General features: G+C 35.6%; 1 pseudogene; it reads right to left on the bottom strand.

Moving 5' to 3' along the window:
• Window positions 1-373: 373 nt before the first annotated feature.
• On the bottom strand, window positions 374-1777 carry LOC100639839 (pre-mRNA-processing-splicing factor 8-like; annotated as a pseudogene).
• Window positions 1778-3168: the final 1391 nt, after the last annotated feature.

Raw genomic sequence — 3168 nt, 5'->3', positions numbered from 1 at the left:
CTTAACTAGATTGACAGGAGATGATGAAAAAAGGTGGTTGAACAAAACGGCCGACTTGCCAATTTTTGACTTTCCTCTTTGACAAGGTTTAGAGCCATGCTAGTGGTACCATTAGAGTCCTCTGGTAAAGATAAGGTCTTCTAAGAAGTCTGGTAAGCATAGGAACTCGTTTTCCCGGCAGCCATTTTGAAGTAGGGCAAATCTACTTAGTAACGCTACCGCATTACTAATAGTACAGGGACTTTTACCCAATTTTTGAGCAACTTTTTTAAAAATCCAATTTTGATTGGAATCCCCTCAAACTTTCTACGCAACAGGAGTACATGTATATGTATCAGAAAATACATGTACATATCAATTACTATAAACTAACAGTGTATGATGGTATGCTCTTCAACCAGTCATCACATAAATTGAACAATACCATCTGAGGTTCAATGGCCTAGCTTCAATATAAGATCACCTAACTTCTCTACCTAAAGACATGATGACATCATCAACTGTCACATGACTACCACACCTACCTTCAAACAGGCTTGAAACAGCAGCTGCAAATCACTACCTTTTATGACTATATTAGGAAAATCTAACAAGTGTACCTAAAAATAATAAAATAAATAATTAATAATTAACATAGCCACACCTCTAGTGGATCAAGCATTCCTTTTCTAGTAACAATTTGTTTGGGTTGTTCCTCCACTGGTAGGGACCACTGAAATGAGAGCCATCACTTCTTGTGCTGTCTTCTGCTCCAGATGCTTCTGTCTCGCTCAAACTAAAAAGTATAGATAATCTTTAAAAGAGCTGGCCAGTATGTGGATTGAATATAAAAATGGCTCAATTAATCGGCTTTGTCGTTAAATTACCTTCAAATGCCTATTAAAAAGAAATTGACAGATTAAAGTTTGAGTTTAGTATAACTATAATTAATATTTGGTGACTACATTCTTCATTAAAACATTATAAATTAGTTTAAACAAAGCCAAGCTAGGACACCATTAATACAAAATCCCTCATTATTAACAACTCCAGCTGGTCACTATACACTATCAGCTCCAGTGAATACAGAGGGGGTATGACAGTGGGTGGAGCTAACCTTATAAATGGTAACTGATACACGTTAGTATCATCAACAAATGAAATGATTTGATTTGAGAATTCTCCATAATTTTGTGACGACAGAATACATGTACATGTGTACATGTAAGGCTCAGTTGGCTCTGAAGAATACAGCTAGAGTGCCTTCCTTATCCTCTCTCAATACATAAAGAGCAGGATTAGCTTTATTATCTTAGACATGGCCTGCTGGATATAAGGTTTCATTCCTGGGATCAAACTTCCAAAGGCACTGCATGGGAATAGAAATACGAGAATGAAAAATATTATTAATTTATATGTACATGTACAATGTATGTACACAATGTACATTGTACATGTATATGTGTCTTTAATTTAAAATTATCACTCATAAAAAAATGCTAAAATTTGACCCACAGTTAAAATTAGGTCCGGCCCCTTACTTGTGTAAATTATAAACCAGATCAATGCCAATCATAGCCCCAGTTGGTGATGGATAAATACAACATGTTGTCAGTGGTGTAGTCAAGGAACTAGGCATGAGCATCTTTCAACATCATGAGAATCATAGTCACCCCACCTTAACTGCATGTACATCCACCCATGCAGTACTTCTGTGTAGTGGTGGCGTCCATTATATCTCTGTTAGGAATAATAATAATAAAAAAATAATAATAACACACTCAAAGGTTGATGTCATGTTTCATCAGTCTCATTCTGGAGTCCCTCGGCCAGCACTTCTTGCCATTGTATGTCATTGTGCTCCATCAGGTAATGCTGTATGAGGTCTTTAGAATCATCAGCTGAAACCTAATCACATGACAAGTTATCAATAACTGGTTATTAAATAGGTAGTTATTAATAGGTAGCTATTAAGGGGTCTCAGTGACCAGTGTATTATCAACAGATAGTTCAGACCACCCGTCTGGTCATTAACTCATCACAGACCACACCCACAATGACCACACCTACCAGGACAGACTAACCTGAAGAATACATGTACCCTGTCAATATAACGCAAGTATAATCTAATAGGGGGAACAGCCTCGGTGTCCATGTCTTGATATGTTAAGAAATCGTTTGGTAGCTGAGGAGGTCCAGCCAATACATTGGCCCTTTGAAGACCCAATACCAATAGATCAAGAACCAACCTGTAATACTGTACTATGAATGAGGCAAACTGGAGTCCTATTGTAATACCGTAAGAATTAGTGTGATTCATGTCCTAGTAACACAAATGTACATTAACATGATATACATGTACATGTACACATGTACAGTATATAAACAATAATTACATTGGGCAAATACAACAAATCACCAAGATCCTTTTAAATGAAGAATCATTAAACACTCTTCATGTAGCTAACAGAATTTTGCTCAGCAAAAACAGGTACATGTATTGTATACATGTATAAATATACAGTTCCCCTGTTCCACCGCTAATGGGTAATTGGGTATACATATACAGTACATGTATATACTTACCTTATAATTGATGACCATGTTGTCCTTTGCTGCCACGTAATCAGCAATGTTATGATCAACGATGAGACGTATGTAACAGTCGGTTCAATAAAGTTAGGTCAATCTTCTCATACAACTTCTCAAAGGACGTCTCCATCATCACGTTACACTCACCTTCCACGGTGTCCCAAACGTTTCGTAAATTATTAATACCTGACAATTAATAACTAATGTTAATTAACTCAGGATCAACAAAGATAAAAAATGAGGCCAAATTTTTCCAAAATTGAAAAGAAAAGAATTCTCTATTTTTGTTGCATTTTCTGATACATAAAGATGTACTTATGCTGTGTAGAAAATTTGAGATGATTCTGACTTCAATTTTTCAAATTACAGCTACTTTAAGAAAATGCCAAAAATCTGAAAAATACCCAAGCCTATTATAGTCCATGGTTTTTTCAAAAAATGGCTCTGAAATGACCCCCAGTTTTTATTATGTTTTCTGATACACATTTATGAACTTATGCTGTAAGAAGTTTAAGCTAATTCGAATTTCAATTTTTCAAGTTACGGCCATTTAAAAAAATGCTAAAAATCTGAAAGATACTCAAGGCTATAGTCCAT

The sequence above is a fragment of the Amphimedon queenslandica genome, unplaced genomic scaffold (assembly GCF_000090795.2).
Source record: "Amphimedon queenslandica unplaced genomic scaffold, v1.1 AMPQUscaffold_9843, whole genome shotgun sequence".
Classification (NCBI taxonomy): domain Eukaryota; kingdom Metazoa; phylum Porifera; class Demospongiae; order Haplosclerida; family Niphatidae; genus Amphimedon; species Amphimedon queenslandica.
Note: the sequence above shows the minus strand (reverse complement) of the source record. Positions and strands in the feature narration are given on the sequence as shown.